Raw genomic sequence first — 26,165 nt, 5'->3', positions numbered from 1 at the left:
TCCTCAAGGTATGTGGTAAACCTACCACAAAGTCTATAGTTATACACTCCCACTTCCACTTCGGTATTAACCATAATCAAACCACTTGTTTTCTGATATTCATACTTAACTTGCCTGCAATTCAAACAACAAGAAACATGACAAACGATGTCCTTCTTCAAGCTCCACCACCAATAGTGTTTATTCAAATCACAATACATCTTTGTAGCGCCTGGATGAATACAATACGATGAACTATGAGCCTTCTAAAGTATCAATTCCCTCAAACCATCAAGATTTAGGAACACAAGGATGACTCTGATGTCGCATAATGACATCATTATCAATAACCACTTCCTTACCACCCCCTCATTGCACCATGTCCTTAATCACTTGTAAATGGGGATCATCATACTGGTGAGACTTAATGCGCTCAAACAAGGAGGACTGAGCAATAACAAGATTTCTACTAGGCTAAAAAATATCCATTCTCACAAGTCTACTAGCCAAGGCCTGAACATCCATAGCCAAATGTCTCTCCTCAGCTAGAATGAATGCCAAATCACTCACACTCTCCGCTTTCCTACTCAAGGCATCCTCTACCATATTTCCCTTACATGGATGATACAAAATAGTGATATAATAATCATTAAGAAACTTAATACACCTTCATTGCCTCAAATTTAGATCCTTATACTTGAACAAGTGCTAAATATTACGATGATCAGTGTGCAGCTGACATGACATATTGTACATGTAATGCGCCCAAATGTTTTGTGCATACACAATGCCAACTCAAAATCATGAACTGGATAATTCTTTTCATAGGGCTTTAACTACCATAGTGCATAAATAGTCACCATACCATCCTACATCAATACCGCACCTAGGCCAGACCGCGAAGCATCACAAAACACTGTGTATGGCCTTGAACATGTAGAAAGTACCAACACTAGGGTTGTAGCCAAAGCAGCCTTGAGCTTATGATATCTCTCCTCACTTTCATCATAAAATCTAAAAGGAACACCTTTCTAAGTCAACTTAGTCAATGGAGCTACAATAGATGAAAATCCCTATACAAAACAACGATAGTAGCCAGTCAAACCCAGGAAACTCATGATCTTTGTAGCTAAAGTAGGTCTTCGCCATCACTAAACCACCTCAATATTCTTTGAATCAACCATAATACCATCACCAAACACTGTGTGACCCCAAAATGCAATTGATTCAAACCAAAACTCACACTTATGAAATATAGCGTAAAGCTTCTCCTCCTTGAAGGTCTAAAGCACAATCTTCAAATACTGCTCAGACTCTTCCCTACTACCAGAGTAAACCAAGGTGTTATCAATTAACACTATCACAAAAGAGTCCACACTTATAGCAAATTCTCATATGTCACAAATATCCATACTCATAGCAACTTCTCAAATTGTATGGATACTAGGACTAAGTATGCCTCTAACAACCAGAATAACCACTAAAAGAACCTTGCCATAGAGGTGCACTAAAAGAACCATGTGCGGAAGGTGCAGCGTGTGATGACTGTCCTTAACGAGCACTCTAAAACCTATGTCTAACTGGAGTGTTGCGAGAAGTTTGGAGTGCTGAAAGAACTGGCCTACTACGATGTATTCTACCATATTGGCCCTTGCCTCCAGAGTAGGCACCACTAAATCTTCCAGCCCCACGAGGATTCTTGGTATCTCTCTCCTTTCTTTCCTGCTTGCGGATACGCTCTAACATGGTGGAAGCTAGTCTCAGTCTTAACCTATCGTGCGATCCCATACTTGATACCGTAATTAAGACCCTCAATAAATCTCTATACATTCTCCTTCTCAAAGGGAATTAAAAAAGCCGCATTACGTGTCAGCTCTGTGAACCTTATCTTATACTTAATACATCCTGCTACAAGTTCACAAATTGACTACGCAACTCATCTCTCCTAGTGAGTGGGATGAACTTCAATATAAAGAGAGTCAAAAACTTAGTTCAAGTAAGAGGTAACCCTATTGACCTGATATGCTCATATGTCTGCCACCACCTCTTGGACAACCCTCTCAAATGAAAAGTAGTGAAATTAACTCCATTGGACTCCAGGAGATCCAAATTGTGCAAAATCTCATGGCACCTATCCAAGAAATATTGAGCATCCACTGTGGGATCACCATTAAAACATGGAGGATCTAACTTCTAGAATTAATCCGTCATATTCTTATCATCAACAGACATAATAGGCTTAACCTCCGTCCTAACTGCAGCAATAGGCTGAAGTAACCCAACTTGGAGAAGATCTGGAACTCTCAGGGTTTAAAACATAGTAGTGGCCTGCTCTAGAGTGTTAGTAGATAGGGTCTGGACTCCTTCTCCATCATGAGTAGTAGTTGAGACTATGGGAATCATCTCGGCATGTACCAAATACTCAAAGTAGCTTAGAATCCAGACCATGGTGTCCTAAAGCACAAGAGTAGCAATGCAACCCTGGGGAACTTAAGTTGATTCTGATGGAACACCTTGATTTAGAACATGGTCCCCTACTGGAGCTATAGGTGGCTCCTCGGAAGTGATTCTATCATGAGCACTAGTAGTTGTAGGTGCTTCATTCTTTCGGGTTTTGCCATATATGATCTGGCCTCAGCTAAAGCCATACCCCAACCTACGCCTCTCCCTGCTCTGGATTGGGGTACTGGCTTCTCGGCGACTGCTCACGCATGTGTGATCACCATCTGTGAGAGAATAGAAGAGTAAAGACTCAAATTTTAGGATGCAACAAAGTCGCACGATAGAGAAATAAAGAAAGTTATGTTTCCTAAATGTCCCATAGCCTCTCGAACATAAGTATAGACGTCTCCATACTGATTTGCAAGACTCTACTATACATGCTCATGACCTATAGAATCTATGAACCTAGAGCTCTAATACTAACTTTGTCATGACACAAATCCCAACAATGGTCGTGATGATACCTAATCCCATCCCTCTAGGTAAGCTTACATCCAAAATCACCAAACAAGTCAAATACATGATAAATTTCTATCATAATATAAACAAAACATAATAAGTCTCACAACATTAACCCAAAAGCAATAAATATTACAACAAGCTCCCAAAACCTGGTAGTACGAAGGCATGAGCTACTAAGATGAAATACTACTAAGTCTCATAATACAGAAGTACGGATTTGAATAAGAAAACTGTAAGTAAGATAGAAGGAGACTCCATAAACTATGAATCCAAGAGCAGTAGCTCACCAGGAAGTCTCCAATCATGCTCCTAGGCTTCTTCTGAGTACCTCTAGGACCAACACCAGGATCTACATGAAAATATACAGAAGTGTAGTATGAGTAAAAAGACAATGTGAACTCAATAAGTATCAGAACTAATCTCGGTGACTTAGTGGTGAGGTTCAAGTTATATGATACTCACTAACAAAAATACATGCACGGGTCATGCATATAAACAACAAGGCAATGGAAAAAGATACAGTACCACAGGAGAATGTACCATGAAATAGAGATTTAAAGATGAATCATCCTATTTCGCCTATCAAATCCAATGCATGTAATAGAGGCATCCACTAGCATATATAGATTATATGAACATATAGCATATAGAATGCATGATATGATATAAAGTACTCACTTAAGTAGTCAAATTTTCCACCTTTACGTCCAACTCATCAACCAATACCATCATCATCAATACCATCATAAATTCATAATCTAACCCTCATCTGTGTCTCACAAACTCTGCGTGTATGCCATTAAAAGAGAAACATGGGAGGGAGATCCTAGGGAGATGGATCTGTATCCACACGCTGCATATAAACTAATCATTCCTTAACATATGGATATCGCAATCACCGAACGGCATAAACTATCGTGCTATAATAATACCATATTGCTCATTGACCCAAAGCGAAATATTTATATCGATATGTATCAAGGTATTCAAATCAAAGGATGTATGCACATGATCAAAATATAACTAACAAGATGCACAAAGACATAATAAATAAAGATACAGATGCATTTTCATGACATAAAGTATTAATACTATAACGACCCATCTGGTCATTTTGATCTTTAGCATTTCTGTTTGGCGGTTTGAGACTTTGAGTAGCTTCATATGATGTATTATAACTTAGTATATGGTTGGTTTTGATGTTCGCAATGTTCGATATTGATTTAATAGAGTGATTGTCAATTTGGAAGCTTTAAGTTAGAAGAGTTGACTAAGATTGACTTTTGAGTAAACGACATAAAAATCGGGATTTGGTGGTTTTAATAGTTTCGTATGGTGTGTGTGGACCTTGGAGTATGTATGTATTTGAATTTAGATGTTCCTAGAAGGTTTTGGCTTTATTTGTCGAAAGTTAGCAATTTGAAGAATTGGACAGTTCATACGTTTGACCGAGAGTTGACTTTGGTGTTACAGACTCCTATTGTGGTTTTGAGACCTTGGACAGGTCCTAATTTTTTATATGAACTTGTGTGCAAAGTTTGGTTGTTCTCCGGAATGTCTAAGTGTGATACGGATGCATTCAGCGAAGTTTGAATGTTTAATAATTAAGAGATGGATTCGATCTTCCATTCTTTGTTTTGATATTGTTAGTCATGTTTTGAGACTTTGAACAAGTTATAATACGGTATTTGTACTTGTTTGTATGATTGGACGAGGTCCTGAGGGGCTCAAGTGTGTTTTGGGTCATTGGTTGAGAGACTAGTTAAGTTAAGGATTTGGACTTTGACCATGGTAAACATTGGTCAAGACTACCTCTTTTCGGTGTTTTGAGTGTGCAAGCAGGTTCTTAGCATGTTCTATGATTGAAATGCATAATTTGTGTCCATGAGATTCCAGATGAGTTTCGAGGTGGTTTCGGACCATTTCGGTTGAGAATGGGATTGCTGGTGCTGCTACTTTGCAATTGCGAACTTTTGGTTGCATTTTCGAACACCGCATTTTTAAACTTCTTGTCACAATTGTGAAGTTCTCAATTCCAAACTATTTGTCGCTAATGCAAGATTACAGCTGAGTTATTAATTGAAATTTCGGGATTTTAGCTCATTCTGTCATATTTTGAACCCAAAACATGGAGAGGTGCAATTTTTCAAGGAGATTTTCATATAAGTCAAGAGGGTTATGGATCATTGAGATTTGGTATAGGTTTCAAATTTTGGACACGCGGGCCCAGGTTGACTTTTGTTGACTTTTTTGAAATTCATCAAAGATTGAAGCTTTATTGACTAGGATTACTTCTTATTGCATTGGTTGACTTTCTTGGATGATGTGTGGCTTGGATTTGCGTGATTGGAGGTCTAGATCTAGGTTTTGATGCGATTCGAGGTTAAAATCTAGCCGGATGAGGTAAATATCTTGCCTTGCTTTGGTTTGAGTTCCTAATAACAATATTGGTTGCTACATGCAGGGGCGATATATATGCGAGGTGACGAGCGTATATGCATGTGCCATGGTTATTCATGCTAGGGAGTAGATGCTAGATTACCTTATGCTTTGTTTGGTTGTATGATCTATATGTTCTATTGTTTACTCGATTGAATGACCACGTGACCACTATGAGCCATGCTAGAGTTAAATGTTGAGGTTAATGATACCTTACTTTGAGCATGATGAATTATTCATGAGATCGTTATTAAACTTGATTTAGACATAGTCACACGTATATTATGAACACACATATGTACTTTTTATTCTTTTGTTATGCCTTAAATTTTTGTATGACTACTTGAGTATCCTTGCCCACGTTAAAGACTATTATTTGGCTTTTGATACTTAATTAGGCATGTTGATTATTTGGACGATGGATTACATGTTGGATCCATCGTCATATGTACATATTAGCATACATCCTACCTAAGGATTATCCCTTGTATGCATGCATACACCCATGCATGGTTATCTCTCTGTCCATGTGCATTATATATGCTTATCTCTTTTTTATATGCACATATTCCTACATATGGTTCTCGGATATAGATTAAGGATATGGCATGAGGTTTTTGCCGTGTGGATATTGTGAGTTTTTTATATTGATATTGAATTGGCACGAGGTCTTTGTAGGGCAGTGATTGTGATATGAAATTGATTTGGCATGAGGTCTTTGTCGTGTGGTTGATATGATTATGGAACGTGAGTTATTCGTGCATCATGTGGATAAGGATCCATCCCCGTAGGGTTGCACTCTTATGTTTCTCTCTTGATGACGTACACACAGGTTGTGAGAAACCGACGGATTTCTAGTTCACATGGATTATGAAAAACTTATCAGTGGTTGGACTTCACATCTCTTCTCTATTTGCAAACTCCTTGGATGTATACATGATTTTACTGCATATCTTCTTTACATGCTATCTCTGGAATATATATAGGTCTTTTATGAATATCTTCTCTATATGTTGCTTTACTTGATGAAATGAATCACGGTACATATCCTCTCTATATGTTTGTCCGTGTAACTTGACTTGTTTATTCATGCATATCCTCTCTATATGCAATTGTTGACGGTTTATTTGATATTTCATGCATATCTTCTCTATATGAAGTTGTAGAAGGCTTATTTGATATTCAAATGCTTAACTTGTCTATATGTTGATCTGTAGTTAGGTTATGATGCTTGTGCATATCTTCTCTATATGCACTGTTGGCCTTATATGTACTTCATGCTTCAATTTTGGTACTATTGTTGGGTACATGTATATGCTATTGAGCTACATGTTAAGTAAATTAAGTATCTTATGACTTGAAAGCCTTGTCACTACTTCACTGAGGTTAGCCTTGATACTTGCTGAGTACATGGGGTCGGTTGTACTCATACTACACTTATGCATCTTGCGTACAGATCTTGGAGTCGAACTGTTGTAGATGACAAAGGCTAGCATTGAAGTTATACCAGCGTTCCAAGATACAAGATACCACTTGTTCATGGTAGTTTAGGATTTGTACTTCTCTTTATGTATATACAAATAGATGTTGTATTTTCTTTGTGGACCAGTGTTGTAAATCTAAATTTTAGTGGCTCATGACTTGTACTACCAATCCTTAGGATAGTTTTATGGTTTTTTTTCATCTTATTTATTGTTTATTGATGATTTTTTATTTCAGTTGCGTTATTTATTGTTTGGCTTACCTAGCATGACGGGGTATGCCATCACGACTAGGTGGGGTTTGTGTCATGACAGTTACGGCTAAATCAAGTATATCAAAAATCTCAAGAATAGCCCATCATGTCCAAATATGATGTCATATTTCTACCATGAATAAAAAGGCTCATGTAGTCATACAATCAAGTAAAACATAAGTCAAGAAGAATACACAACAAAATAAGGCATAAAGAAGCCTAAAATCTACTCCGAGCATGAATAAACCATGGCACCCGAATATACGCTAGTCACCTCGCATGTATGTTTCCCTCAAAACATTACATTTAGCAAACAAAATTATTTCCTGAGGTATTTTCCCTCAAACAAAGATTAGGCAAGACACTTACCTTATTCCCAAACAAGCTTTAGCCTCCAATCACGTATTTGCCTCTATATGTGACCTCCAAATGCTCTAAATCTAGCCATACAATATTTAACAAGGTCAAGTAAATTCATCAAACCCAATTTCAAACAATAAAGTTTTCATTTTTAATCAAACCTCAAAAGTCAATAAAAAGTGAACTCGAACCCATATGGCCAAAACCAGAGTCTAAGGTTAGATCTCGTTGACCCATAACTTCACGAGTCCAAATATGTGATTATTTTCTAAATCTTAGTCCAAATCGAGGTTCAAACCCTCAAAATACACTCTTTTAAGTTTTAGACAAAAGTCCCAAAATTCACTCATTGATTTCTTCATTTAGGTATAGAAATCCATGGGAAATTAATATATATGATCAAATTCAAGTAAGAGTTACCTACCCTCAATATTGGGGTGAAATCCCTCTTCAAAATATCCTCTTCCCATTCTCCAAGACTCAAAAATGGTGAAAATGAGCTAAATCCCAAAATCTTGACAAAATAAACCCCTAGAGCCATTCCCTTAATCGCGATCGCGACTGGGCTCATGCGATCGCAAAGGCCAACTAGCCTAGCACCTATGCGATCTTGACATCCTCCCAAGCGAACGTGAATGCACAAGCCTCCAACATTAAGCGATGGCAAACATCCTCCGCATGATTTTGAAGTAAGAATCACCCCTCGCCAAATCATTCTATCCAATCGCAAGACTCAGCTCCGACATTGCGACACACAATTATGCACAAAAAACCCATCAGTTCAAACGTAGCTTAAAATGCTCTACAACTACCTCAAAACTCACCCCGATCCCCCCGAGACCCCGTCCAATTATCCTAACAAATTTGTATACCCTATACAAACTTGTCTAAAGGTTCTTAACAATAAAAACAATTTCAAAACAAAGAATCAAGCATCGAACCAAAAAGCTCGGGCCACTGATGACCCGAACCATAGATACGTATAGGTCCAAATTCATCATAAGGACCTATTGGAACTTTCAAATCACCAATACCATGTTGTTTACCCATAATGTTGGGTTTGGTCGCCTCTTCCAACCTCAAGGCTTTAGTTAGGAACAAAGTGTTCTAAATCACTCCAAAGCGCTCAAAAACTAAACCATCTCTACCCTCAAGTAATAAAACATCAAAGCAACCCACGAAAAGCATCAACTATGGGAATGAGGTTCTAAAACTTAAAACATTCAGTCGGGTCATTACATTTAGTCATGCACTTAACTGTATATCTCCAATGGTGATCTCAAATTTACTAGCACCTATTTCTCATTTCCCCTTGATTGATTCCTTGAATCATCAAGAAGCTTTCCAAGAGTTTATCCACGAGAATATCAGGTTCTTTCATGGTGAAAATTAGCAAGATGTTCACTTAGGATCCTCCACTAGTTATGTCGCGACCCAGAATCTCATCAAAATTGTGATGGTGCCTAGCAACAAATATGCAGAAATAAACATAAAAAATGATAAGAAATAGTCTCAAATAGCGGAATAGCATAAATAAATAAAGTCGTAAAGGCAATACAAGGGAATCCACCCCATAATCTAGTGTCACCGAGGGCATGAGCTCTATAGAATACTAAATACAGAGTCTAAACAAAATACTTTATTGTCCAAAGACTAAAAAGTAATAACAATAGATAAAGGAGAAGACTTCAAGGCATGCGAGCGGAACTGCATTGCTACCTCAAAATCACCAAGCAATTCTGGATAAATAGCTCACTAGCAACCATCACTATCAGCAACACCTGGATCTGCACATGAAGTACAAAGTGTAGTATGAGTACAACCAACCCTATATACTCAATAAGTATCAAGCTTAATATCGAAGAAAACAGTGAAGAGTTGGCAAAGTCCGGTGCTCACTTACAACATCCAATAACGACAGTAATAGCAAAATAATAGCATATAATAAAAAAACATCTCAAATAATAACAGGCTCAACTCAAACACAATAAGAGGAGAAATTGGCATGATTTTCAGGTATATCAATCAAGGCATCAACTTCTCCACAGAAATCACTAAGACATGAATTTCAAGCTCTAAACATTAAGTAGAGACATCAAATACCAATTAGCATGAGGAAAGCACAACTCTATGCAAGCATAACACATATACATGACCAATCAACAATATTAAAGTTTAATAATCAAGTATACACAATCACAGCATACTCAGAGTGCCTGGCACAAGTACCTCTCATTTATACTTTTAGCACTTTCACGGTGCCTAGCACAATTCTGCTGAATCAAACTCTCAGCACTCTCATAGTGCCTGGAACAATTCCCCTGAATCAGCATACACGCACACATTCAGTACTGTATTGGTTCCTTGCATAAGACCCTCACTAAGCACATATCGTGTCCCTGCACTCACAGGGCCCAATATAACATGGGTTATCACTTGACTCCGAACGGGCGGATCCTACCCCAAGTGCTGATCAGATCAAAGTTAATGATAAATAACACTCATCCCAATATGGATCATGACGCAAACATCACCTCTCAATAAATATCAATACTCAACAACCAATGCCACTCAACCCAGTATGGGGACTTGACGCAAACACCACCTCATAATCATTACAATACGACTCTATGGCCCATGATTAATCCGCTCAAATTTCAATATGCCAACATCTCACAGTATCATATCAATATACCGCATGGAATATGCCCATGTGCCACAACCTAGCTCAAACTCGTGTCACACACAAGGACACTAACAATGGGTGAGATAACATATAAAAAGTGCACTGAGATAGAGATATAAAATGCAGATATAATATCGTGACTGAATATTATGACTATGCTAAGGCAAATAACTCAACAAAGAAAAAATAACCCTATCGTGTCTCAAACAGATAAGTAGATAACTCAGGCATGATTTCTAGCATGGATAATAGCTCAAGTGGTTATACAAGTGGATGGTAAATGGTATCAAAGAAGTATCATAGCAAAACAAAGCATATAATAGCCTAATATCTACCCGGATCATGAATAACCATGGTGCACACATATATGCTCTCCACCTCGCATATACGTTACCCCCAGCATATCACAAGTATCATAGCCAACATGAAAATACCCTTAAATCAAATCCTAGGTAAGATACTTACCTCATCTGGGCTAGTCTTCAACCTCAAATCACGTCAAAATATCTCTCTAGCCCTCCAATCACGTAAATCCAAGCCAAAAATATCCAAGGAAGTCAACAATGCAATAAGAAGCGATCCCAAACCATTAAGTTTTGATCTTTGAAGAAATTCCCAAAAGTCAACCCGGGCCCGCATGTCCGACATCAGCACCAAAATTTGATGACCCATAACCTTTTGAGTTCAAAAATATAATTAGTTTCCAAAACCGAGTCCAAATCAATACTCAAATTCCCACAATACACTCTCTTAAAGTGTAGACAAAAGCCCCAAATTCCCTTTTAAAATTCCAAGTTTTAGGTGTAGAAATTCATGGGTAATCAATGTATATAACCTAATCCAAATGTGAATTCCTTACCTCCAATGTAGTAGTGAAATTTCTCATCAAAATCTCCTCTTCTCGGAGTCTAGAGCTCTAAATAAGAAAAAATGGTAAAATCCCGAAAATGGTAACTTATATACTCTGCCAGTAGTACTCATCGCGATCGCAGCCCCACAATTGCTATCGTGATTCACAAAATCCACACTGCCTCCGATACTACTTCGTGAATGCGGCCTAGAGCATTCAAATGGGAAGGACAACTAGCCTCACCACTCCTCAAACGTGCGGGATCATATGCGAACACGAACCTTTGTCGCTCAACCTCCTGCAACACTTTGCGACCGTGAAGTTTGGTGCGCCAACGCGATGAACATTTCCCACAATACTCCGCAAAGGCAAGAAATATACCGCGAATGCAATTCAAAAATCACTAGCGACCAAAAATACCCTACGCAATCATTAAGCTCCATCCGCGCTAGCGAAGCTCATCAGATGCACCAGAAAATAGGAAATGTAAAATCAACCAAAATGGTCCAAAACCACCCTGAATCAAACCTGAGCCCCACGGGACCCCGTCCAATCATCCCAACAAGTCCAAATACATTATCCAAAAATTTAGAAAGGCTCCAAATACTACAAATAACTTCAAAACCAAGAATCAAATGTCAAGATCGTTCTCTAAACTTTCAAACATTCTAAATTCGCCGAACTCGTCCGAATCACACTAAAGCACTCCGGATAACAATAAAACTTTGCACACAAGTTCCAATCAACTAAGTGAACTAACCTAGGGTCACAAAACAATAATAGGAGTCCAATAACAAAAAGCCAACTTACGATCAAACCTAGGAACTCTCCAATTCTTAAAATATCCAAAATTTGACAAATAGGGCCAAAACCATCTAGGAACATCCAAATTCAAAACTGAACATATGCCCAAGTGAAAAATCAACATACAAACCTATTTAAACAATCAAATTTCGATTTCAATGTCATTTTCTCAATAGTCAAACCTTGGTCAACTCTTCCAGCTTAAAACTTTCGAATTGAGAACTACTCTTCCAAATCAACTCCGAACCTCTCGAGAATCAAAACCCATCATACACGCAAGTCATAATGCATCATAAGAACCTACTAAAAGCCTCAAACTACCAACTGAAATGCTAAATCTCAAAACGACCGATTGGGTCATTACAAATTTAAATTCGATTTACCCTTTCATCGCGCATATAGCAAACATTGTAAATAGGGAATTTATGAGGAGTGTCACCTAGTAAAGTTAATCACCCGTCAACTTTACTTTCTCTTTGCAAGCATTAACTTTTTGGGAAATAGACTCGTTGAGCTTTTTCAACTATAAAGAAGGTGCTAACGGCATGTATTCACTTTTTTCTTCTCCTTTATTAACATTGCAACTAGAGGCCTCAAACCCATCATGGAAATTCTTCATGTGGAACCAACTTCAAAAGAATTCCTCCAAATTCGCTGGATGTTGTGTCTTTTGACTCTACTTTTCTTTTCTTCAGATGCTTAATTGGTTCTGTTCTCTTGGTCTTTTCACCATCATTTTTCGTGTAGGTTGTTCGATTGATTATTTTTGTGTACTTATTTTGTGGCATCGTTTAACATTCATCATCAAGCTGATCAAGTTCGTGATTTGTTATTCTCTAGTAATTCTCATCTTTACTCTCTTCAAAATTACATGACTCATCTATCGAAAGAGCAAAAGGTGATAGAAATTTGGTTTGCAATTGCCTTCTCATCTTAAAGAATGATCTTCTTTTCACGATCCAAGTCCATAACCGTTTCCTTTAAGACAAAGCACTTCTCAAGAGGGTGACTCACAAGGTGATGGTATCTGTAGTAATTTGGGTAATTGGATTTTCAAGCTTCATTTAGCCACTTCATCTTAGGAAGTACAATGAGCATTAGCTCAAGGAATGCTTCAAAAGTTTTGGTCACATCATAATCTGGAAAGGAGTATTCCTTTTCTTGCATCTCTTTTTGAGTCAACTTCCCATTTGGCTTACCCTGCAAAGAAGTTGTTTTCATATTCTGCTTCTTGCTCACCTTCTTTGTGAACTTCATAGGCGATGTGTTGATATTCATAGCTTCATTGCTTTTAGACTTGGGTACGAATTTTCTCCAATTCTTGGCTTCTTGCTTGTCTTTGTGAGGATCGTAGGCAAGCAGTCTTTTATTTCTAGCGAAGGTCATGCTCAACTTTATATCATGGGAATGAGTGGCAAGTTCTTCAGATTTCCTAGGCTTGATACCTTCCAAGATATAACGAAGACCCCAATGCATGCCTTGGACATCTCGATGACAGAACCTTTGTTGAGCCTATCTTTGCAGTTGAGACTTGAATTCCTCTATCGATTGATAAAGGGAATAACTTTTTTATCCAATCAATGACGAGTGTCTGTAAATTCCTCCTTGCTTATAGTACAACGTCTGATATAAAAAGGATTGATGATTTTTTTCTCCAGTTGATCCCAGATCAATAGTTCTAGCCTCGTGGCCTACATACCAAGAAAAAGCATCTCCCTTTAGTGAGTAGAGAAACTGCTTCACAAGGTAATCTCCATATGTCCCAAAATTGTTGTATGTCTCAACAAAGTGCACCACATACTAGTTTAGATTGCCTTTTCTATCAAACTATTGAAACTTTTGAGGTTGAAGCCAGTAGGCATCTCCAAGCTATCAATCATTACAGTGTAAGGTTTTATGCATGTAAGGGAGGACTAGGTAGAAACATGATACTTGATATTGATAGTCCCACTATTGAATCCTTAAGTCGGTCAAAAGGAATAATCCATTTAGAAGAGACAGGGATTTCCTCGGCGCCTGCTACTCGTTTTGGGGGAGGTTCATTCTCATGAGCTTCTGTACTCTTTCCAAGTACATGAATGGAATCCCTTTTCCATCAAGCCTTCCACAATTTTGTTAATTTTTCACTTCGAGCGTCTTGATTTTGCATACACTTGGTCAAGCCAGTAATTGTTTCTGTCATGTTTTCTAGTTGTTGCTCCATATGTAAAGTGTTCGTCATCATTGCTTGCATAATTATAGTATAATGGACAGTAGTATGGATTATTGCATAGATTGATCCTTGTCTAGCTTACGTTATGAGATGTAAGAGGAGAAGATCCATTACTTGAAGTACCATTACCTTCCTTCATAGAAGAGTTCTTGGATCCAGAGAGGTTGAGTAAAGCTAGGGTCTCCTTAATTCTTTTAGCAACATTGCTTCCTCCATCTGATGCATTGTCCGAGGATTTTGCTCCATTTAAGAATGAAGATCCGAAAATAGGAGTTGATATGGATGTCACATTGAATGCTTGTTGTTCCAGTAATCATTTTTTTCTCCCTGTAAATAGTCTAGGGCCTCCAAATGTAACATCGGGGATGCTTTCTATATCAGCATAGAGCTTGGAGTTAGTAGCCCTAGAGTAAGTTGATTTAGAGTTGATAATCTTTGAATCCATTTCAATGTTCTTGAACTTTGATGATCGAAAACCTTAAATGAGAGGTAGAGATTGTGTCACTATGCGTACCAATTTGTTTGAAATAAAATTTTCATGTATAAAAAATAAACTGCAATCACAAAATAGAAGAAAAAATAATTGTATTGATAAATCTTTATGCGCACAATTCTATTGTTCCCTTGATTCTTCTCTACAAATTGTACGCATAAGTCACAATCACTATACAAACCTGTTCCAAGGCTCGGAATCCTAAACGGACATCGATAACACCAAAGTCTACTTCAAAGCAAACTTAGAAAACTCTAAAACCTTCAAGAAACCAACTTTCAACAATATGCGCTGAAACGCTCTATGATCACCTTGAAACTAGATTCGAACGCACGCCAAAGTCCAAAATCATCATACAAACCTATTGAAACCTTTAAATCCCGATTCTGAGGTCGTTTACGCAAAGTGTTAACTCAAGTCAAACTTGGCCATCTTAGGACACTATTATGGAACTACGTGTTCTGAATTCAACTTCCAATCCAAACTGATAGTCCTCGGAAGTCATAAAATAGTAAAATTCATATGGGAAGTCTTAAATAGGGGAACGGGGATCTAGAAATCAAAACAACCGGTCGGGTCATCATATTTTCCACCTCTTAAACAAATGTTGGTCCTCGAACGGGTTTAGAATCATACCTAGAGTGCCGAATAAGTGCGGATATCTACTCCGCATGTACTTTTCAGTCTCCCAAGTCGCATACTCGACTGGTTGACCCCTCTACTTGACCTTCACCGTTGAAATCTTCCTAAACCTCAATTGCAGGACTGCTTGTGAACCATAGCAACTGGCTCCTCCTGATAACTCAAGCTCTCATCTAGCTTAATTGTGTTGAAATCTAACACATGGGACCTGTCGACATGGTAACTCCGGAGCATAGGCACATGGAATACCGAATGAACTCCTGGTAAACTAAGAGGCAAAGCAAGACTATATGCAACCTCTCCAACTCTCTCCAATACCTCAAATGGACCAATGAACCTCAGACTCAGCTTGCCCCTCTTTCTCAACCTCATGATACCCTTCATCGGCTAAACGTTCAACAGAACCTTCTTGCCTACCGTAAATGATAAATCACGCGCCTTCTGATCCGCGTCAATCTTCTACCTAGACTGAGATGTGCAAAGTCATTCCTATATCAACTTTACCTTATTCAATACATCCTTAACCAAATCGGTACAATATAACCCAGCCTCATCGGGCTCAAACAAATCGATGGGGGAACTACATCGTCGACCATAAAAGGCCTCAAATAGAGCTATCTCGATGTTGGACTGATAACTGTTATTTTAACCAAACTCAGAAAAAGGTAAGAATCGGTCCCACTACCCTCTGAAGTCAATCACACAATCTCTGAGCATATCCTCCAAAATCTGAACTGTCCACTTTGACTGCCCGTTTGTCTGCGGATGAAAGGTCATGTTGAGATCTACCCGCGTACCCAACTCACTCTGCATAAATTTCTAGAAATGTGAAGTCGATTGAGTTCCTCTATCTAAAATGATAGATAAAGGTACGCCATGCAACTGGAAGATCTCCGGAATATAAATCTGGGCCAACCTCTCTAAAGTGTATGTAATCATCACCGGAATAAAGTGTGCAGACTTGGTCATTCTATCGACAATGACCCAAACGGTGTCAAATTTCCTAAACGTCCGCGGCAAACCAACCATAAAATCCATAGTGATGCACTCTTACTTCCACTCCGGTATGACCATCTGCTAAAGTAAGCCACCTGGCCTCTGGTGCTCGTACTTAACATACTGGCAATTTAGACATTTTGCCACATACTCAACTACGTCCTACTTTATCCACCGCCACCAGTAATGATTCCTCAGGTCACGATACATCTTTGTGGATCCTGGATGAATAGAATAACTCGAACTATGTGCCTCCTCTAGAATCGCCTCCCCCAGGCCATCAATATTTGGAACACATAAGAGACCTCGGTGTCGTAGAACACCATCATAACCGATAGTAACCACCTGAGCCACAATGCATGCAAAGACTCGACTGGGCTCTGAAATATCCAACCTCGCAAGTCGGTTAGTTAAGGACTGTATGACCAAAGCCAATGGCCTCTCCTCTACTGAAATTAATGCCAAACTACCCCATACTCTCGGCTTTTCTGCTCATGGCATTCACGACCACATTCGCCTTGCCCAAATAATAGAGGATGGTAATATTATAATCCTTCAGTAACTCAAGCCACATATGTTGCCTCATATCAAGATGCCTCTGCTTAAACAAATGCTACAAACTACGGTGATCGGTGTAAGCCTCACACGACACTGCATAAAGATAATTCCTCCAGATCATAAGAGCATAAACTATCGCAACCAACTCTAATTCGTGCACAGGGTAATTCTTCTCATGGGGCTTCAACTCGCGTGAATCATATGCAAAAACTCACCCCTCCTGCATCAATACATAACCCAGACCAATGTGTGAAGCGTCATAATACACAGTATACATCCCTGAACCGTAGGGCAAAACCAACACTAGTGCTATAGTCAATCTGGTCCTAAGCTTCAGAAAGCTCGCCTCGCAAACATCTGACTATCTGAATTGAGATTCTGAAAGATCAACATGTCATCAATGAACACAATGACAAATGAGTCAAGATATGACCTGAACACCTGATTCATCAAATCCATAAATGTTACTGGAGCATTAGTCAAGCTGATGGACATCACTAGAAACTTATAGTGCCCACATCTAGTCCGGAAAGCCATCTTCGGAACATGTGAAGCACGAATCCTTAGCTGATGATACCCAAAACTCAAGTTGATCTTCGAGAACACCCTAGCACCATGTAGCTTATCAAAACAATCATCGAAAATGGGTAGTTATTCTTCATGGTGACTTTGTTCAGCTGGCAATAATCAATGCACATCCGCATACTCCTATCCTTCTTTAAAAATAATACAGGTGCACCCTAAGGTGACACACTTGGCCTGATGAACCCCTTTTTGAGCAACTCCTGAAGCCACTCCTTCAACTCTCTCTACTCCACTGGAGCCATACGATAAGGAAGAATAGAGATAAGCAAGTTTACTAACGCCAAATCACTGCCGAAATCGATATCATGATCCAGTGGCATGCCTGGTAGATCAGAAGGAAATACATCAGAAAACTCCCGCACCATGGGCACTAAATCTATCGTGGGAATCTCCACAATAGTATCTTGAACAAAGGCCAGATAGGCCAAACAACTCTTCTCGGCCATGTGTCAGTCACTGGATGTACTAATAGATTAGCCTCTCCACTCCAACCTAGCAAATCTAGCATCCAAGGTAACAGTCCTGGCATGGTAATCAAGAACGTCGTTGTATGGAGATAACCAGTCCATGCCTAAGATGACCTCAAAGTCAGTCATATCAAGCAATAGAAGATTCGCATTGGTCTCATAACCACAGAAAGTCACTACATAGGATAGGTCTACCCAATTCAACACAACAAAATCACCCACAGGTGTGGACACATATAAAGGAACACTCAAGGACTCATTGGGTACATCCAAATAAAGAGAAAATAGATAATATACATATGAACAATTAGACCCTGGATCGAAAAGTACTGAAGCATTCTTATGGCAGATAGAAATAATACATGTGATCACGGCGTCTGAGGCTACTGCATCTAGTCTGGTTAGAAAGCCATAGAATCTAGCCGGAGCACCATCTATCTAGCCTCCACCTTTGGGGCAATCCCTACCCACATGCCCTTTGCCCCTGGCCAGCTAGATGGGCGGTGCACCAGCTGGTACGGTAATTTTAGGCTGATGGCCCTACTGAACTGCCTTGCTTCGAAGCCTGCAGCAAACTCTCCTCACGTGGCCAAGCTCCTCGCACTCGAAGGAACCTCTCGATACAAAAAGTTGCTGACCTTGGGTCAAACCCTGATGACCTGAATTCCCACTGTAGGAACCCTGAATAGGTGGTGGGTGGTAGGTTCTTTCTGAAATGGCGCTGAAGTAGGGTAGTGCTGGAGCACCCCGAGCAGGCGATGGTGCGGAATACATGGGCCTGCTAGGCTGCCCCCTCGTGTACTGACCTTATCCCCTAGAATGTCGGGGGCGCTTATCCCTTGATGTAAAATCTCAGCCCTGGTTATAGATACGCTCAATCCTCCGAGCTATCTCTACAACCTCATTGTAAGGAGCTCATATCTAAGCCTTTCGATCCATAGAAACCTGGATACCTTAGTGCAAGCCTGCAATAAACCTCTGAACTCTCTCTACATTTGTGAAAATATGATAACTGCATGATGAGACAACTCATAGAATATCCCTTCCTAGCTGCTCACTAAAATCAGACCCAGCTAGAGCTGCACGAACTGACCCGTAACTCTTCCCTCTGTGAGGGTGGAATATAACTCTCTAAAAAGAGATGTGTGAACTAGTCCCAAGTCAAGAGAGGTAAACCTGTTGTTCTTCTCTCGAGATAAGACTGCCATATTTGTAGGGCTTCCCGACCTATTGAAATATGGTGATGTCCACCCCATTGGACTCTATTACCCGCATATTATGCAGCCTCTCCCTACAACGGACAATGCAATCCTGGGGGTCCTCTGACTACTCACCACAAAAGAGAGGAGGATGAAGCCTCGTCCAACCGCTTCTTCTCCTCAATGATCGTGGCCAGTTTAGGCTCAGATCTAACCATTGTAGCCAGATGAACCCTGCCCCCAAGCAGTGCACCTAGGGTCTGATACACAACAGCGACGTGGCTTGGCATATGAGCGATAGAGTCTGTGCTCTCCCTCCCGCTTGAGATGTGGTTGGATCTGCTGGGAATAGTCTAGCCTAAGTCATATAATCCATGAACCATAGCATACAACCCACGACCTCCTAAAATCCTGGTGCAACCATAAAGTCTGTCGGGGCCAGCTCTGCTGCAGGAACCTCATCCTGCTCAATAACAGGATTCTCCACTAGATCCACTAGTAGTACTACAGGAGAAACTTTACGATGCCCTCATCCTCTAGCAAGAGTTGTGTCCCTCCCTCGGCCTCTTCCTCTACCTATGACGGCTGGGGGAGCAGCCCTTTTACCATCGGGTACCGCTGTCGTGCACGTTCTCACCATCTATGAGAGAATAAGAGAAAGATACTTAATACAACATCAATTGTACGATAGGATATGAAGAAAGAGAAGATTCCTAACGCCCTATAGCCTCTCTAAGATAAGTACGGACGTCTCTGCACCAATCCACAAGACTCTACTAGGACTGCCTATGACTCATGAGACCTATGTGAACCTACTACTCTGATACCAAGTTGTCACGACCCAATTCCCATCATTGGCCAAGATGGCATCTGACATTGCCGTTAGCGAAGCCAATGGTGAACCATGGCTGTGTGTATGCGCGCCTGTATGACCGACTGAATTACTTTCCTCAATACACGCATAATTAGTGCAGAAGTGTAGTATGAGTACGTAAATCAACGCGTACCTAGTAAGTGTCTAGTCTAACCTCGAAGAAGTAGTGACGAGGGGTTGACATCGACACTTACTAGTGGTCCAATAAATAAAATGCATGAAATAAAGGCAGACATGAAACACAATAAGTAGCGATGGACTAAATAATAGTAACTAACATTGTCCTTTAACATAATAATAATGTGAAATCCTCAAGTACCATATGCTATCTCTAACACATAAGGAACGTCAAGTAAATATCAAGTATCAAGTCAAGAAGGAAAGCTCATGTATATTCGGACTCCTAGAAATAATACGCACAAAATATGTCGAGGTCGTACGTCCTGATCCCTAATAATAGTGTACACTGCTGAGGTCGTTCGGCCCGACCCATGGACGCATCACAAATATATTGCTGAGGTTGTACGTCTTGATCCATAATGCTATTTCACAGCACTGCCGAGGCGTTCGGCCTGATCCACAAGAATGGAGGTAACATTCTGAATTACAGGTCACATAACTACAATACAAGGATAGGAACATAAAGAAAACATTATTTTTAGCAACAATTAAGTATCCTGCCAAAACTCAAGGTGAAGAGGCTTGGTCTAACATAAACTCTAATCCAATCTCAATTATGAATTTATTTAATTAAACTAACAAGTTTAGTTCAAGTAGTGCAAATAAGGCATGGTAGAGTCCAAAGTCTACCTGGACATAATCATGATTTTTAGGTACGTACAAAATCTCGTCACCTTGAACGTACGTAGCACCCATAACAAGTAGCACACAACAATTATAATACCTACAGGGATAATTTCCCTCTCACAAGATTAGATAAGAGACTTACCTTGCTTCCATGTACTCTACTCAGCTCTGAAACCTCACTAGTCGCCTTAAAACAACACCAAGCAACCCAAATTGTAACGACCCGACCGGTCATTTTGAGAATATAAGTCATGTTCGGAGGTATAAGGTCTTTAGCAGCTTCATATTATGTATATTTATTTGCATGCGTGGTCAAGTTCAGTTACCGGATGATTCAGAGTCAAATCGGTAGAAGGATTCAAGTTTTGGAAGCTTAAGCGGTAAGAGTTGACCAAAATTTAACTTTATGCAAACGGCTTTGGAATGGGTTTTGGATGATTTCAACAGCTTCGTATGGTGATTTTTGACTTAGGGTGCATCCAGATTTGGATTTGGAGGTCCGTAGGGTGATTTGAACCATTTCGGCGAAAGTTGGAAAAGTTGAAGTTTTGAAGGTTGAGAGGTTTGTCCAAGAGTTGACTTTTGTTATATCGGGGTCGGAATGTGATTTCGAGAGTTGGAACAACTCCGTTATGTTATTTTGAGACTTGCCTACAAAATTTGACGTCATTTCGGGTTGATTTGATAGGTTTCGGCGCGAGTTTTAGAAGTTGGAAGATTTGAAAGTTCATAAGTTCGATTCATAGTGCGATTTGTAGATTTGATGTTGTTTTATGTGATTTGAGATCTCGAGCGAGTCTGTGTTCGGTTATAGAACTTGTTGGTGTGTTTAGACGGGGTCCCGAGGGCCTCGGGTGTGTTTCGGATCGGCTACGGGCCATTTTCTCATTGTTTGGTATAGCTGTACCGATATCAGGTGTCCCCTTCTATGCGATCGCGTAGCTGAATCCGCGATCGCGAAGGCTTGTTTGGTGGGCTAACCATTCCTTCTTTGCATTCGCGTAGTCTTGTTCGCGATCGCGTAATTCATTTCGGCAGTTGCTATTTTTCTTCTTTGTAATCGCACTATTTGTTCCGCGATCACGATGTACAAATACCTGGGCAGAATATAAAGTTCTCTATTGCGAGGGTTAGCCATTTTTAACATTTTTGGAGTTTTAGAGCTCGGTTTTGAGCGATTCTTTGTGGGTTTTTCAAGCAAATCGATTGGGTAAGTGTTCTTTACCTAGAATTTATTATATTCCATAATTTTATCTTTATTTTTATCATTTAATTTGTGTTTTGTGTTGAGGAAAATGGAGGTTTTTGAAGAAAACTTTTAAAATAAAAAATCATGATTTGAGGGACGAATTGGTATCTGAATTTGGTAATTTTAGTATGGTTGAACTCGTATTGGAATGGGTGTTCGGGTTTTGTAAAATCTGTCGGGTTCCGAGGTGCTGTCCCGGGGGTCGACTTTTCGGCCGATTTTTAGATTTTGATAAAGATTAAAGCTTCATGATCCGGAATAGTTTCTTATGGGTTTTATTTGTGCTTTGAAGTTATTTTGGTTAGATTTGAGTCGTCTGGAGGCCATTTCACCAGAGAAGTTCATTTTTGAGTATCGGTGTGTCTTCTTTGAGGTAAGTATCTTGCCTAACCTGGTGTGGGGGAACTACCCCTTAGGATTTGAGTCCTCTGAGTTGATTGTAGTCCGTGTACGCGTGGTGACGAGTACATGCTCGAACTTATTTGTTGAAATTGGCCTTTTTGGGGTTCCGAGGTCCTTGCATTCATTGAATATGCAGTTATACTTGTTATGATTACGTTCCTTAATTACTAGTTTCACTTTTACCTACTTAATTAGAATCAATTGCTTCATGATCCACTCTTACTGTTTACTTGATTCATATGTGCCTAAATTGAAATTGTTATCTTTTCCATTGCTATGTTATCTTTTCCCTAACTGCGTATCTTTATTTGAAGTTATAATTCTCTTCTGTAATTGTTCACCCTTAATTGAGGCTAAGATTATCTTTCTGCTGCTTATCCTTATTGAATTTGTTGTATCTCTTTCCTAATTGCCCAACCTTAAAAGAAGTTAGATATCCTATAATTTAGTGAATGTCTTTATTTGGAATTATTCGACTTGTGTTAGCTCCCTCGTTGTCGAACTGTATATTGTGGACCGTTGTTGCATAGTATTTCCTTTCTTATTGAGATGTTCTTATTATGACTAACATTCTCTATTGTGGCTACTCCTTGTAACATAGCTCCTCCATTTCTTTGAGTTCTGGAATCTCAAAATGGACTTATTTATCGTACCCTTGTATCAATGTCATTGTTGATGTTGTACTTGTTGTTGTGATGCACAAGGTTTCTGCCGTACGATTGTTATTATTGTGATGCACGATGTTTCTGCCGTGCAGTTGTTGTTATTATGATGCATGATATTTCTGTCGTGTGGTTGTTATTATTTTGATGCAAGAGGTTTCTGCTGTGCGAGTGTTATTGGGTTACACGAGGTTTCTGTCGTTCTATTGTTAATATTGATATTTGCACATGCGACATGACAAGGCGGGCTATATATATATGTGGGTTGCACATGTGGCGAGACAAGGTGGGAACATTATTATGCATGTGTGGCGAGACAAGGCGGGCATTTACTTTACTATTGCAGAATTGAGTTAGTGGAAGATTTCCATTGGTATGATATGTATTCGACTTGTGATTCAGATTTGAGGGTGAGACCCTCACGATTCCATGTGATTTGATATGTCTGAGTCGGGCTGCATACCGCGATGGAAGTTATATCAGGATGATATCCTTGTGATTTGTTCATATACTTTAATTTTTCCTTTTAAATTGATTTGTAGGATGGTACTCATAGAGAGTTGTGCCTGTCGGGCTTGTTTGATATTTATCTTATGTGTTTCTCTTTACATATTCAGTCATATTTCATTCTGTGCTTCTTGAGTTTCAGCTTGCGAGGTGTGTACCCGGTGGTGTTAGTTGTGACTTGTTGATTCGGGTGTATAGTTACGAGGTCTTGTGATCAGAAATGTTATTATGGGCCTATGTGTGGTGTGTCATATTGAGTGGTCATACCTTGTGGGTGTAAGCATGAGTTTTTGCAACTGGTTGAGACTGATACTGGGTGTGGATTTAGAATCGGGTCTTTTGGAGATAAACGAAAGGTGAGAATTTTGACTCTAAGTCTTATCGGTGTAGGTAGAAAGGATAAATTACGGGTGAGATGGTGTCGTAAGGCTTATGTAGATTGGGGTGACGTGGGGTCACCCGTGGGTGTATGTTGGATATATGCATTAAGTGATTTGAACACGTCGAGGCGATTCTTGGCACGTTCGAGGACGAACGTTTGTTTAAGAGTTGGAGGATGTAACGACCCAGCCGGTCGTTTTAAGAATTTAAGTCCCGTTCGACGGCATAAGGTCTTGAGCAGCTTCGTATTTTGTGTATTGATTTGCGTACATGGTCGAGTTTAGTTACCAGATGGTCGAGCAGTTTCTTCTTCGCGATCGCAGTATTAGTTCCGCGATCGCGATGTACAAATACGTGGGCAGAATATAAAGTTCTCTATTCTTAGGGTTAGCCATTTTTAACATTTTTGGAGTTCTAGAGCTCGGTTTTGAGTGATTCTTTGTGGGTTTTTCAAGTAAATCAATTGGGTAAGTGTTCTTCACCTAGAATTTATTATATTCCATGATTTTATCTTTATTTTTATCATTTAATTTGTGATTTGAGTTGAGGAAAATGGAGGTTTTTGAAGAAATCTTTCAAAATGAAAAATCATGATTTGAGGGACGAATTGGTATCAAAATTTGATAATTTTAGTATGGTTGAACTCGTATCAGAATGGGTGTTCGGGTTTAGTGCAATTTATCGGGTTCTGAGGTGCGGTCCCGGGGGTCGACTTTTAGACTGATTTTCAGATTTTGATAACGATTGAAGCTTTATGATCCGGAATAGTTTCTTATGAGTTTTGTTTGTGCTTTGAAGTTATTTTGGTTAGATTTGAGCCGTCCGGAGGCCATTTCACTCGAGAAGTTCATTTTTGAGTATCAGTTTGTCTTCTTTGAGGTAAGTATCTTGCCTAATCTTGTATGGGGGAACTACCCCTTAGGATTTGAGTCTTTTGTGTTGTTTGTAGTCCGTGTACACGAGGTGACTAGTACGTTCTCGGACTTATTTGTTGAAATTGGCCTTCTAAGGGTTCCTAGGTCCTTGCTGTTACACCCTATATTTTCGTACGTAAAAATGCGTCGTAAGCAAACTAATGTAGGACAAAAAAATGAGATAATATTTAAAAGTATATAAAGTAAGTTAATCATGTTACCTCTGAGGTTACAAATATTGAAGATCATGAACAACAAGTACAAAGAGGGTTGGACAGTTCAGAAGCTAAAGCAATTAAATAAAACAATGTTTCATCGAAAGTCGACAAGTTGGAAATGTTATAACATGTACCTTTGGGGTGAGACTAGGGTGATTAACATGATAAGGAGATTATGTTATGATTTATATTATTTGTATGACATCCGTGTGTTATGTTTTGATGTCAAGCGAGTTGTGGAACAAAAGTCGATGAAAGTCATCACAAGTTACATTCATAAGTTTTACTGAAACTTTGGGTCAAATGTAACTGCGATTTTCTCCCAATATACTTAGAGTTATGGTGTGTTCCACCCATCAAATTAAATATATATGAGTCTATTTTCCAACGCATTAAACCATTTGTCAATACGACATCGGAGTAGAGAGATATGTGCATTTTTGAGATACTGCGCAAGCTGCTAGGTGACAAGTAGGTGTGTCACCTACTTGCTTAAATGAAAGCCCAAAAATAGGCCATTTCGGGTCGTCCAAAGAGGACTTTTAAGGGCCTATTTTCTTCATATATTAGACTTAAAATAGAGCATAATAACCAGACATAAGCTCTGCAAAGAATCCTCCCAAAAATTTCCCACAAACCCTAATTGATTTTCTCTCCCTTTCAAGTTCCAATTGGAGGTAAAACTTAGAGTTTGAAGAACCAAGATAGGAGCTGAGTTATCCAACAAATAAGGTGAGTTTACTGCTCTCTTTCATCCATTTTTTCTTCTGTAAATTCATGGTAAGTCGTTCTATACTTGTAAGAACTCACGGGACGGTGATCGGAAGCCGTGAGTTCGAGTTATTCACTTGTAGCGGACTGTTTTGTGGACTGTTTTGTGTTGCTGTTTGGCTGCGTGTTTTACTACTATTTTGTGGAGTTTTGGAGGAGGAAGGGGGTTTATAAACACCATATAAATGTAGGGTGGTTGGCTGGTCGTTCGTCATAACATTTTCGGGTTGTTTGACACTACTACGGTGGTCGTTTTGTGTACGAAGAGATTGGGGTGTGTTGGGCTGTTTTGTAGTATTTGATGGTGTATATAGGGCTGGAAAATGATGTATATATGTTGTTATTGTTCTGTCCTTGTATTGTTGGTGTTATCTTGAAGTTGGAGGAAGGGCATATTATAGGGGAGATGCT

This window comes from Nicotiana tomentosiformis, chromosome 12 (genome assembly GCF_000390325.3).
Source record: "Nicotiana tomentosiformis chromosome 12, ASM39032v3, whole genome shotgun sequence".
Classification (NCBI taxonomy): domain Eukaryota; kingdom Viridiplantae; phylum Streptophyta; class Magnoliopsida; order Solanales; family Solanaceae; genus Nicotiana; species Nicotiana tomentosiformis.
Note: the sequence above shows the minus strand (reverse complement) of the source record.